Source organism: Schistocerca americana, chromosome 7, assembly GCF_021461395.2.
Source record: "Schistocerca americana isolate TAMUIC-IGC-003095 chromosome 7, iqSchAmer2.1, whole genome shotgun sequence".
Taxonomy (NCBI): Eukaryota; Metazoa; Arthropoda; class Insecta; order Orthoptera; family Acrididae; genus Schistocerca; species Schistocerca americana.
Window position 1 is genome coordinate 521192522 of NC_060125.1, and position 13553 is coordinate 521206074.

The 13553-nt window shown below is 42.8% G+C and overlaps 1 long non-coding RNA gene across 1 annotated transcript in view; it reads right to left on the reverse strand.

The window, feature by feature from the left end:
* The window catches only part of LOC124622665, a 640677-nt gene extending 637895 nt beyond the window's left edge, over positions 1-2782 (reverse strand). Inside the window, exon 1 of the long non-coding RNA XR_006980671.1 lies at positions 2706-2782. This is a non-coding gene — a long non-coding RNA (uncharacterized LOC124622665). The remainder of the gene's footprint in view (positions 1-2705) is intronic.
* Between the last annotated feature and the right edge of the window lie 10771 nt (positions 2783-13553).

The window sequence follows — 13553 nt, forward strand, 5'->3', positions numbered from 1 at the left end:
ATCACTAGTTAGCTGAGCAGCATTAAAATCTAATAAATTCACTCATATTAAATTTAAATGCCTGTACTAGGAAATAACCTGTAAATGGCCACTCACAAATCGTGTGTATGTAAACTGATTAGCTCCAGACAATTTCGATAACATTCCTAGAAACGACCTACGGAGCATTCAACTAACTAACAGCAACAGTAACCAAGTTTTCGATTCACATAATCACTATGTCGTACATGCGAAATGGATAATCAACGTTTTGCTGACGGTGAGACAATATTTATGAAACTGGACACCAGAAAACCACATCGTATAAAGGACGTCAAATATATCGTTGTGGTATCTAAACATCAGATTTATTTGACCCACCCTAATGACATTTCGTACGAGGAACTAAAAATTCACCAAGCTAGCAAATGTTCTTTAACAGCGATTGCTTTTCTCGTAACTTCGTACGTTATTAAGATTTGAACTGCAGTACGGGCTTTTTAAATAGCACAATGTATTTTTATTTGTTAATGCACTTCCTCTACTCCAGCCCTGTCCAGAAAAATATAATGGTGTACCATTGTCGCATACAATAAGTTATTGAAAACGTAACAGAACACTGACTCTGACTCTCCTGCACTAGCACACAGTGGTAACGTAACTCGTCCACTTGCTGGAGTAAAATATGAAACTCGTTAGTGCAATTTCAGTCTCTTGCTAACTTTCATCATAGATGAGTAGCATTTCTGTTCGTTGGTGTACTTGCACAGACCTTCAATTGAAAGCGGCTGGCTGAAATGTCGACGCCAACAAATGTGCTACAAGAGCAGAGTGAAAGTTTCTTGTTACGTTTTTAATAACGTCATATGTACGTGAGTGATACACTGTGATACATTTCTGAACATATATTGAGGTAAGGAAATGGATTACAGAATAAAAAAAATACAGGGCGCTATGTAAGAAAGACGTACTGCTGTTCACACCTTCGTAGCAGACAAAGATACAAGAAAGGAAATCATGCATGTTAATGTCCCCTGGTAGCTACACAACGCATTTGCTTGATACTTCTATTTTGCTTCTGAGCATAAAGTTATTTGTTGTGGTCAAGATAAATGGAACACTCTGAGTATATATAGTTTAACTTGCCATAGTGCAGGATACGACGGGTATACCATAGCAATATGATATAGTAACGACTGACTATTGTTTCAATATCTGTGCGTAAGTGCCAGAAGATGAAGTCCTAAAAGGCTTCCAAACGTCTTGTAAGTAAGTAAACAGCAAACGCAACTGAGCGGAAAATTAATATCAAAATATTGTTTGTGCTCCATAACAAAATTCTAGGACAGCCTCACATTCCTCATTCTGCGTCACTTCGAGGAAAAAGCTGGACGAGTAATATGAATATGAACACAAAGCAGAGAGAGACAGGTGGAACGATTATGCCAAGAAATACGTTACATCTATGCACACGTAACGTTAGGGGACTTTAACGCAAAGAACCAGAACTGGAACGCGTAATAGACACTTTAAATTTATTCGCGTTTAGCAATTGTGGATGTGACTGTACAGAACACAATGAAAATATGCTGAACAACGGCTTCAGTTTACAACATTTGTGGTTTACACATTACAGCATGCTTTTAATTTCCTGCGAGAGCAAAAAAATAATCTAACAACTTTACAAAACTAAGAAACATAGTATCACATGCCTACAATATCCACGAATCACAACGGAAATTAGTCAGGTGAATCAAGTACCTGAGTGTAACAATTGAATCGCGTACTTGAGTGTAACAATTTGTAGCGGTCTGAAATGGAACGATTATGTAGACTCAGTCTTGGGTAAGTGAGATAGCAGACTTCGGTCCACTGATAGAATACTATGGAAACGTAATCAGTCTTCAAAGAAGATTGGTTGCAAAACAGTCTTGCGATTCACGCTAGAATGTTGCTCAAGTTTGTGGGACCCATACCAGAAGGACTAACGGGGTGATATTCAACGAGTACAGATAAGGGTAGTACGAATGGTCACAGGTTTATTTGACCAGTAGAATATGGTCACAAGGTAAGTAAGGATCTGGACTGTCAGACACATGAAGATAGGCGCTAACTGTCGCAAGAAAACCTCTTCCAAACTTTCAAGAATCAGCTTCAAATGACGGATCTAGAAATTATTACAAGCCCACCGTGTGGCTTCTGTAGTGCTTGAGAGGACAAGATTAGATTATACCTTAAACAGGCGTTTGAAGAATGATTCTAGAATTATTCTCCCATGCGCGATTCGAACGGAAAGAAATTGTAATGATTGTTACAATGAGATGTACCGTCTGCCAAGTACTTAACAGTTTGGATGTAAGTACAGCAGTAAATACACCTCAAGACGGGGTCAATGGGCCTGAAATGCATAGTGTGGAGTAATAAAACAGAAATAATAATGAATGAAGGCGTCGTTGTTTACAGTAGTTACTATGTATTTTATACTCATTACACTTGTTGTACGTAGTGCTGTTCATTAAAAGTAACGTGTCATCAAAAGCGGTGAGCGAGCCACGTGCCGCGCACAGTTGCTGTGGGCCGCGGTCCCGCCCACGCTGCCGCTGGCAGGTGTCAGACGCAGTGCGTGCGAGGCGTCTGGTGGATGAGTCACCGCGGCCGATCGACACGGCGCGGGCGCTAGCGCGCGATCTCGGCGGCCCCTGCCGGCTAGGCATCCCTCCACTCACCTGAGCGTGCGCGGGCGCCGGCTACGCCTGCCGCTGCCGCAGCCGGCCGTGGTGTCGCCTCTCCGCGGGCAGGTGCCTGCGCGTCTGCCGCCTCCACCGCCACGCTCGCCGCCGGCCTCGGCTCTGCCGGCCGCCGCGGCGGTGATGATGTCAGCGCCGCATGACGTCAGCGGGCGCCAATGGCGAGGCGGCGCGCAAGCGCCCTCCGCCCCCGGAGCGATCGATGGCCGCCCCCGCCGGCGCTCGCAGTAGCCGCCTCTGGATGCTGCGGCGCGCACGACCCGCGCTGGGATGGGGCACAGCTCTTCACCTCTTAGCACTCTCACTCTATTTACCATGACGACGCGCCGGACGTCGTGCACCGAACGTTGTACGCCGACCGAATAAACTAACAATATTCCTGTCCAGTTTCGATAGGACTGCTTGTGTAAAATTGCAAATTGCAATTCTATCTTGTGCCGAGTTGCAGCGTTACGACCCTTGCAGTTTCGAAACTAGCTGTGTAGAAAGTCAAAGCGCTAGCATTGCTGCAGCAGGCATCCTGGTCGCGAATGTAAGAATACGTGCTGACACACCCCGAAGAACGGTAGTGGAGTAACATCAAGTTGTTTGAGACCTCCAGCGTTTATGAGGCACAATTAGTCGAGTTCATCCCAAATACCGAGAGATAGGTTCCTGGTTGCTTCTCCATGATGACACTCCAGTCCACAAAGCGAAGATTTTGTACGAGTTTTAGGGCAGCAAACGAATCACAGTCTTGGATCACCCACCCTGTTCGCCGGATTTGCATCAGCCGACATCTCGTTATGTAAATTGAAAGTAGAAGGAGACAAAAGGAAAGGAAAGAAAAGGAAATGAAAGGAATTATTGATATCAGCTGCAGTGAGACTTTATCCGGTATCAGCGGCGAGGAGTGAATGTGTATCCCAGACCGGGACTCGAACTCGGGATCTTCTGCTTACTAAGCTGTTACGTTAACTACTGCACCATTCAGACACAGAGTTTTTCGCAATTCCGCGAACTGTCTCGGCACACCTAGCCTACCTACACTGTTACCAGTCTGCAGTTCCCGTCCAGTCCTCCATGCTCACTACTTTCATATTTCCCTTTCTATCCCTCCCACCTTTAATTTATGTAGTTTGCATCACAGGTACAGATTCCACATAGTGTCTGCTCGTTCGGACATCTCCGAAGAAACAAACACCACACATCCATATACGACTTCCGGTTGTTAGCCAAACTGAAGTTGCCAATGAAAGGACACCTCTATGAGGAAATTAAGAACATCCAAGTCAATTATACTGCAGTACTACGTGTAATTCCAAGAAAGGACTATGGTGACTTTTCAAAACAATTATAAAACGATATCAGTTGCGGTTTGATTCACGGGGATAAAATTTTGAAAAAGTACGTTGATTTTGTGAACATAATCCATGAAATTTATTTTTCATAGTCGAAGTCCTAACGGAACAAGGTCACACTGTATAGATGCACTGGTGTACAAACCTTAAGAATGGAAGTAACTGTCGCATGATCTATCTATCAAGCGACAGTAACATAATTCGATGAAACATGGACAATACATAGAAACTGCGACATTATAGTACAGAAGGTAACTGAAAAAAATACGCAGTGAAACAGACGTAAACGATGCTTCCATTTGATGATGATGATGAAGTCCCATACTCCTTTACAGAGCGTGCAGAACGATGCGGGAGACCCGCACCGCCGTACTAGGCAAGGTCCTAGTGGAGGTGGTTTGCCATTGCCTCCGACGACAATGGGGATGAATGGTGAGAAGACGACACAACAACAACACCCAGTCATCTCGGGGCAGGTGAAAATCCCTGACCCCGCGAGGAATCGAACCCGGGACCCCGTGCTCGGGACGCGAGAACGCTACCACGGGACCACGAACTGCGGACCCGCTTACATTTAAGACAACACTTACACTCACGTTACCACCATTTATGATGGTCCCCTGGACATTACAAAAGGCGTGTCATGCTTCCTAATAGAATGTGTTATCACCATAGACGGTAATCCATGCTGTGCAACGTACTGCCGCGCCGGCCGCAAGGTCGATAGGGAGTTCTTGTGGTAGGGCCTTGCATTCCTCCACGAGCACAGCTGACTACGGCTGGATGGTCCTTAGTGCACGTGGACGTGCTGCAAAACATCTCCCCAACGGATCTCACACACGATCGGTGGGATTTAAGTCGGGGGAACGTGCAGGTCAGTTCAATCGCCGAATATCCTACCGTTCCAAGAGCTGCTCCACCTGCGCAGTTCGATGGGCTCACGCATTCAAATGGTTCAAATGGCTCTGAGCACTATGGGACTTAACTTCTGAGGTCATCAGTCCCCTAGAACTTAGAACTACTTAAACCTAACTAACCTAAGGACATCACACATATCCATGCCCGAGGCAGGATTCGAACATGCGACCGTAGTGGTCATGCGGTTCCAGACTGTAGCGCCTAGAACCGCTCGACCACTCCGGCCGGCGGCTCGCGCATTGTCATCCATAAAAATTCGACAGGAGACAGTTGGACCCACGCTCTAAGGACTGGGTATAGAAGGTCCGTCCATTCCGGGAATCTAGGTTCTCGATGATTTTTTCCTGTTACCTACACTGATACTGGCAAGTTATCCGTCCCAAGGATTCTAAGTCCCTCTAGACTCTTTTAATTTCAAGTTTGAACTCGTACCACAAATGACAAAAGAAATAGTTTTTTTCGTGTGACAATTACAAATTAACAATTTTCTGATTTTTTTCCTATGGTTGTACTTTGAAACCATGGTTCTTGGCAAATTTCATGATACTAGGTCAACGGGGAGTACCCTGCAGGCTCTGATGAGTGAATTTGCGACTGTCAGAATATGTTACATAAATGGCTGTATATACAGGGCGTTTCCGTAAGAGCGTGCAAAAAATGTAACAGAACATAAAGAATGCTCCACTGAACAATTTGAGGTAGGCAGCCTGAGCTCGGAGAAGCCAGCATAAGGAGACATTGAAGTATACTGGTCTACGGCTTTGCCTAGCATAACTGTTTTCCAGCTTATTTACAACTGACATGCGTACCAGTTTACACGTATCGTGCTGTTTATTTACATGTACATTCTTTCTTTACTGCAAGGAAGCAAGGAGGACAAGCCTGATTACTGGAAAGTCATGATGTAGCTCTTGCTTACTTTACGTTGCCGTAAGGTATCTCTGTTGTATCATATTTAGAAAGTCCCACGACGGAGCCTGCTATGTATCGACAACATGACGATGCACCGCCTCACTTCATCGTGGGTGTCCGCAACCATGGCACTGCTGTACTTCCTGGTCGCTGCATCGGAAGGGGAGGTCCTATTCCATGGCCTGCTTGGTCACCTGACCTGAACCCCCCTTTATTATTTCTTACGGCGATATCTAAAGCCACTTGTGTATGAGACCCCAGTGGACATGTAGATGGAATTAGTTGCTAGAATTGTAGCTGCCTGTGATGTGATTCGTATGGCACCACGGATATTTGTCAGGGTGCGTCAGAATATTGTTCTCTGATGCCACACTTGCGTTGAGGTTGATGGCCGTCAGTTTCAGCACATTTTGTAAGATACAATACATATGAGGGCATTCATTGTGTCAATGTTGATATTTGCAGTTACCTGTAACTAATGTAAATAAAAAACTACGCAGTAACTTGATTTTATTCCTATTATCTCCTTAAGCTGGCTTCTCCGACCCCAGGCTCCCTAACTCAAATTGTTCATTGGAGCATTCTCCATGTCCTGTTTAATTTTTGCACGCGGAAACACCATATATATCGCCAAGGGACAGTAGACATTGATACGAGACTTAAATTTCAACTTGATACTTCCACCCCTTCCTGGGAAACGGGTTCTGAATAGTCCGACAGACAGAAGGACCGGTTTCTTTGCCCGATTACCAGTAAGCTGTGTCTCGTAACGTCCAGCCTGACTAGGTATCTCTGGTAATGCGCTCGAGTACTTTCTTTCGTTTTAGCCGTGTAGATAATAGGTATGTTGTGGTACTTGATCTGTCTCGTCCAAAAGTCCTGTAGAGCGTTGTAGCAGCAATGCATGTACGTGCGTGCGGCTCTAGGTTTTCACAGACTCCGTGAATCACTGGAAACTGTAACAACTATAAGATACATAAAAGCAATCGCCCGAAACTTCCTACATAAAACGAACTGTAAGAGATATTCACATTTCACTCGACTTATCCCTTCGATAGTTACATGACAAACGCGCAGGGATGGTCCAATTATACGAACTTTTGGTTCATGCAAATGACGTTTCGGTTTCTTGTATGTCCTTTGATCGAGAGGTCTTTGCAGACTGCCCAGTCTCATTTTCCGGCCGTTTCTTTCTCACCACCACAAGAGGTCACGTGTAGGGTAATTAAATGCTATAGCTACGGACATGAAGCCTTGGATGTATACTAAAAGAAATAGTGCCTCCATACATATTATACTAGTATCATAACAATGTGACCCTAAGGAGATTCTCGCAATTTACGTTAATCGGAGATGGAAGGAAGATTATTGAACACAATTAACTAAAATACGATTCAATATTGGAGAGACCGATTACTTGTCACGTTTCAAAGGAAGAATTCATGTTACAAAGAAACAACTGCTAATCAAGAGAGTTCTCCTACATTTACATTTATTTTTAGTGTCAAAATTAGCAAATATTAAGATATTTATTACGACTCTGGGCCATTATCAGAACAATGGCGTTGACCTCTGCACCAATGTTCCCGTATAAAATGTGCATAAAATACTGAAAAATATCACATCATGAATATAGGAGCTGTTACAGAAAAACATTAGTGACATTTTTAAGAAATATTTGATTATCTTTACGCTAAATATTACATGGAACTAACACGTTTTCGTCCTCGTCGCGAAATGTATTCTTATACTACGAAGAAACAGAAGGGCACAGAGAGCTATCCCTTTGCAAAAGGAAAAGAGAATGCGATTACATTCTCAGATCGTATTAATTGATTACAGCCTTTCTTATTTTTCTGCGATAAAAATTATTTTGTTACTACGTCAGTTTTGTTATATTTGCGAAGTTTTTCAATATCATCACGTTATGTGGTGTACCGCCACAGCCTCCATGAAACTACGTAAACATATAAAGAATAAAGTTAAGGTTCACCGATGAAAGCATGCATGTTACTACTGTAATACTATATAACTTTCTTTCTGAAATACTTCATGTAACTGTAATCAACGTAATGCATTTGGCCAGAGACTTTTGCTAAAAAGGCCAGTCGGAAAGGAACTATGTGTATCTTTCTCTATGAAACAAACGAATTATGGTACTTTTATTCTCGCCTTACTGAGGCGTCTTGTATCGTCTGGCAGCTATAACGTAAGCCTCCACGTTTTCTATACACCGTAATTTTGACTTAGGTAGTTGCGCCATTTAGATGAGAGGTTAGCGCTTCTGACTGCCATGCAGAAGGCGCGGGTTCGATTCCCGTCTGGGTCGGAGATTTTCTCCACTTCGGTACTAGGTGTTGCGTTGTTCTCATCCTCATTTCATCACCATCGACTCCCAAGAACACCCAATATGACGTCAAATGGCGACCGAACTTTCCCAGGTTGGGGATGTCATCCATCAATGCCTCATCATCATGTTACTTCATTTTATTTCACTCAAATAGACCATATTTCTCTAACTGTGTATCTGGTATTCATTCAAAATATACACATGATAAACTCCTAATCTGATAAATATAATTTTGAGTTCGAGAAGCGGTTCATTTGTTTCTGGTCCTTGCGAATGGATTTACGTAACAATTTCTCAGTTTCATCGACCAGTTATCTTCGAACAATGGCTTCGGCCATCGCTTCGTTGGTCTAATGGAAAGAGCTTCACAATAGACAACAACGAACTGAAGTAGTATATTAAATGATTAACCAGCTGATACTATAAGCTATTATTATTTTTTGTCTAATATTTTTGGAGTGTTTTGTCATTAATAGTTGTCCCTCTCATGTGTCGCGGTATTATGTTAAAATCAGCTAACAATGACATTATACCATGGTCGAGACTTTCTGAGAAATGTCGCATTTAAAATAACTCAGTTTCAATGTAAAATCACAGACAACACTTCAACGATATTGTCACCGTGGACATCTGTCTACGAATCTTTTGTTAGTGCTTATTTTCATCATGCGGTAAATAATAAAATAAAATTTAGGAGAAGCAAACGCCAGGCTGAGAGTCGCTGCAGTAACCTTAAGAAAATGCAATTTATCTACTTGCAGAATACTTTTAATACCGATACTTCAGTGTGTATTAACACAAGAAAGAGGAGACAACGAAGAGCGGCACATTTCGTCAAGGGTTCGTTTATAAATGAGAGAGCGTAATGGATGTACTCATTAAACACTTGTGGCAGACAGAACAGAAAAGACATTGTGCATTAAGGACATGCATTTTATTCAAATTCTAAGAGAGCGCGAATACGTATTACTTAATCCCGTAAAGGTCTCGCGAAATGAGAAGGATGAAATCGGATAAATTAGAACTATACGGAGAAAAACTGTAAGTAGAAACTTCCTGGCAGGAAGACAAACGTCCCGAGTTCGAGTCTCGGTCCCGTATACAGTTTTAAACCGCCAGGATGTTTCATATCAGCGCACACTCCGCTGTAGAGCGAAAATTTCATTCTGTAATAGTCGTCTTCGTCGTCGCAGAAACTAAAAAAACCTCATTCTCCATAATCTATCTGTCAATTATTTTTTATAAAAGTGGTTACAGGTTCCTAGGGCCCGATATGAGAGAGAAAAATGTGGTAGAAGCAGTGCAAGGACGGTGACAGTAGCTAAATTAATCTGCATATGCTGCCATCAATAAAATGTAATATTTATCTCTGATCGCCACAGACTTTATTTATACGTAAAATTTGTACATTTATTAATAGTAAAATCAGTACTTTCAGTAATTTCAGTGTGAAGGTAAAGGATACTGTGAGGCAACGCTCTTTTGTTTTTTGTTAATGTCAATGAATATTTCTTTCAGTACATATAAAAGTATATCTTTTGGCTTTCGGTATTTAAGATCGTATAATTAATTTTTCTTTTTATCATATAAAGTGAGGCTGTTCGTGCAGTGTGTGAGTCACTTTGTCAGTATACGCAGTTCGCTCGGAGTATGTTATAACAGTTTTATAGCACACTGCTACTTTGTGAGCAGAGTTTAGCGTGTAGGGCTGTCAGGCGCAATTAATTTTAATTTGGCTGATTTCCCCACGGGTCCCTCCAATTTATCGCATATTTTTCTGTATCACTGTCGCGTTCGATTTGCACTACAGCCCTTAATGTTTTATGTGACAAGGACGTTAAAGCTATCTATGAGGATAACTTATTTTACCATTTCCCATATAACCCGTTATTATTTAGAAGTGATCTATGAAGTACTTACCAGTACAGCCGGCTGCAGTGACGATTATAATGGGAAGGTTCCACACAGGCCTTTGTTCTATGAAGACAGGAAGGTGAAGATTTAGCATCCAGTGCGTTAACTACGGCTTTTACTAGCTCGGTACTAAGTTTTCAAATGGATGGCTCTGTTTTCAGACATTTCTGTACTTTACTCTGATTTCGAAATGAAGTTCCCGTACAGCATGCGGTGAAAACTGGGATGTGTCAAGAAAAGGTATAGTTATAAACTGTGTACATAACTCTCGTAAGCGAGACAGTTGCTGTACACTCGCCCGAAAAACTGCGTTGGAGGCCTCATGAACGCCATCTACTGCGGATCATAAATTAATTTTCATTAGTTATAAACTGTGTACATAACTCTCGTAAGCGAGACAGTTGCTGTACACTCGCCCGAAAAACTGCGTTGGAGGCCTCATGAACGCCATCTACTGCGGATCATAAATTAATTTTCATTGTAATTATAATAAAAACTTTTTTCCTACGTTGTGGTGATATGAAGACCAGACCACATCTTTCCTTCTTGGGAATGAAACAACTTTTCGCCTTGCGAAATGGAAGTTTATTTTTTCGAGGGCACAAGGTAACAGTCGCGTACAAAGTTCCTTATTTTAAAGAACGCTTAGGCACCGTACCACCCGATGAGTTTCCCGCCAGACGACACGATATTAGTCCCGTGGAAAACTCTGGCAATATTTGTATCAGTGGGTGAAATATAGCAATCAGTGACCCAGAAATTTCGTATCGCTACGGCAGCCAGTCATTATGAGCGATTTCACCTGAATACGACATACCCGAAGAAATTTATGGGTACTCTCTCCCTCCGAAGAGATTGTGTTGCTCGGTATTAGCGTGACATCGCCTGGCAGTGACTAATTATTTGTCCGTTATTTTCATTTGAATCCCGGGCTCTTGAGAACGAATTGCAACGAGGATGTAATGCCTTCAAAAATCAAATTCATAACGTATATTAAGAAGTTATCTAAACCTTGTTCCTTTGTACGACGTTAACTGTCTACGTTAAGGCGAATTACGTGTTGCGCGAAACAGTTCACATTTCTTACGCGGTTCTGAAGGTTACATTTCTTACTGCGTGTAGCGAGACATGAATCTACCGACCTCTGCCTATTATACCTCCCTAATAGGACACACCTTTCACTTACACCCACAGCGGATGACTTTCCTGCGAGTACTAATCGAAGATACATTCCACATTTTCCAATTAGCTCTCAACACATTCCCGCACACTGTACACGATTTAAGGCGATTAGCATTTAGAAGTAATATTTTGTCTGGCTTTCTTTGTTGATGTGTTTTTGTATATGACCCTTTGTCTGCTGCTGCTTCAACAGGAGCGATAATCACACCAGAAATAAACCAAACAGACTGCTGGTAACGGTAATGCGTTTAATTTTGCTTACTCGATAGCATAAGCGAACTGATCCTCTATTGTGGCACAATGAGAACGATGCACGGTGTCGCGTGACTAAGGGCCCCGATTTTAAGACATCAGTTAAATAGCAAGCATTTTAATCAAACAGCAATAAAATCGACGCACTACGGCTGGTGCGCTTAGCGCGCTGCCTAACTGGAGAGGACGCAGCTAGCCCTCGAGGCAAGTGAGTCACGGCGATCGCTTCTTAAGCAGGGGATGAACGCACTGGCACCCACCCCCCAACGTATGGCTGGTGCTTGCCTTTCTGTCTGTGGAGGCGGAACAACCGTGATTCATCGGCGCTGATTCACTCTTAATAATTCGGCTTTATTATCACATTACCGTGCGTATGTATTCAGATGACTTCATGCACGTCGCCTCCATTGGTGCATGCCGTTCGTAACTCAAAAGCGAGCATGTGTGACGGGAGGTATGCGGCATGACATTACCACTAGTCGTCTTATAATTCCTGTGGTGGATTGTGCACAGAAACGACATCAAAGTCCCTTCTGATGAAGTCAGATTCCTCTGGAGAAAAAAATCATTTTTTTTTAAAAAAAAAAGATTCACTTGACACACGAAGGCAATGGGAAATGCATATTATACCAATAAAATCTTGTCAAATCTCTGTATTTTTTTATTTATTTGCTCATAAGGCCCAGGTAGATGCCATATTCCTTGACTTCCGGAAGGCGTTCGACACAGTTCCGCACTGTCGCCTGATTAAACAAAGTAAGAGCTTACGGAATATCAGACCAGCTGTGTGGCTGGATTGAAGAGTTTTCAGCAAACAGAACACAGCATGTTTTTCTCAATGGAGAGACATCTACAGACGTTAAAGTAACCTCTGGCGTGCCACAGGGGAGTGTTATGGGACCATTGCTTTTCACAATATATATAAATGACCTAGTTGATAGTGTCGGAAGTTCCATGCGGCATTTCGCGGATGATGCTGTAGTATACAGAGAAGTTGCAGCATTAGAAAATTGCAGCGAAATGCAGGAAGATCTGCAGTGGATAGGCACTTGGTGCAGGGAGAGGAAACTGACCCTTAACATAGACAAATGTAATGTATTGCGAATACGTAGAAAGAAGGATCCTTTATTGTATGATTATATGATAGCGGAACAAACACTGGTAGCAGTTACTTCTGCAAAATATCTGGGAGTATGCGTACGGAACGATTTGAAGTGGAATGATCACATAAAATTAATTGTTGGTAATGCGGGTGCCAGGTTGAGATTCATTGGGAGAGTCCTTACAAAATTTAGCCCATCAACAAAGGAGGTGGCTTACAAAACACTCGTTAGGCCTATTCTTGAGTATTGCTCATCAGTGTGGGATCCGTACCAGGTCGGGTTGACAGAGGAGATGGAGAAGATCCAAAGAAGAGCAGCGCGTTTCGTCACAGGGTTATTTGTTAACCGTGATAGCGTTACGGAGATGTTTAGCAAAGTCAAGTGGCAGACTCTGCAAGAGAGGCGCTCTGCATCGCGGTGTAGCTTGCTGTCCCAGGTTTCGAGAGGGTGCGTTTCTGGATGAGATATCGAATATATTGCTTCCCCCTACTTATAGCTTCCGAGGAGATCACGAATGTAAAATTAGAGAGATTCGAGCGCGCACGGAGGCTTTCTGGCAGTCGTTCTTCCCGCAAACCATACGCGAGTGGAACAGGAAAGGGAGGTAATGACAGTGGCACGTTAAGTGCCCTCCGCCACACACCGTTGGGTGGCTTGCGGAGTTTAAACGTAGATGTAGATGTGGAAGGTAGAATGAGACAGCTGGTACTCCACTTATCAGTTAGACTTTTTTAAAGAAGAGCATATTCGGCTTTCCGCTGGTTCCTTCCCTTCACTACTAAACCGGTGTTTGTCACTTACATGAAAGAAACTTCATAAGTAACTTAAAGTTTGATAGTTTACTTAAATGACAATG